The sequence below is a fragment of the Gadus chalcogrammus genome, chromosome 2 (assembly GCF_026213295.1).
Source record: "Gadus chalcogrammus isolate NIFS_2021 chromosome 2, NIFS_Gcha_1.0, whole genome shotgun sequence".
Lineage (NCBI taxonomy): Eukaryota > Metazoa > Chordata > Actinopteri > Gadiformes > Gadidae > Gadus > Gadus chalcogrammus.
The window spans coordinates 10,749,461-10,750,111 of record NC_079413.1 but is presented as its reverse complement, the minus strand read 5'-3'; the positions used below and the strand labels follow the sequence as shown (position 1 = coordinate 10,750,111).

The 651-nt window shown below is 37.5% G+C and overlaps 1 protein-coding gene across 1 annotated transcript in view; it reads right to left on the bottom strand.

The window, feature by feature from the left end:
• Positions 1 to 234: 234 nt before the first annotated feature.
• The window catches only part of tcap (titin-cap (telethonin)), a 2,198-nt gene continuing 1,781 nt past the window's right edge, over positions 235 to 651 (bottom strand). Inside the window, exon 2 of the mRNA XM_056607320.1 lies at positions 235 to 651. This exon is cut by the window's right edge and continues 1,054 nt beyond it. The gene's annotated coding sequence lies outside the window, so the exon portion shown is untranslated.

Sequence of the window (651 nt, the reverse complement as noted above, 5' to 3'; positions counted from 1 at the left end):
GTCAAAGGCACACAGCTATTTATAAGGTTTATATTTGAACCAAAACGCCTCTCTGTCAGTAGAGTTTACCCCCTCTGAGATAAGATGAGTGAGATCATTTGGGACTTTTTTATTTTTGGGTTGTTCCAGAGCAATTTTGTGAAATAGCTATGTTAGAAACCACATGGCTGTGGAGGTTTTTTCAGATGGTTATTCTTATTCGGTTGTTTATATTATATCAGAAAATAAAAAATAAGTTATAGAAAATAAACAGGCCACATGAGTGAAAGCAAATACATATTTTTAATGATCATAGAAAAATAATTCTCTAGCAAAACATAATAAATCAGCACAGCACCCACATACGAAAAACAAAACAAACAAACTAAATAAAACTAGATAATGTGTCGACGTCGCACACAAGAGGAAGTCTGTCGCAAGAAAGAGGTGGAACAGCCGTACAGTGGTGGAGGTAAATTACCATTTCAAGGGTGTAAACACACAATTACAGTATTCACACATTTCAAACCGCACAAACACGGCATGACTACACGGTTGCATTCCATACTCTTTAATATGATCCCATTGTCAGGGACTCGAAGAGATGCTGGATGCTTCCATTGTTATGAGACAACACTGTTGCCATGGTGGGGCCCACGAACATGTCATCAT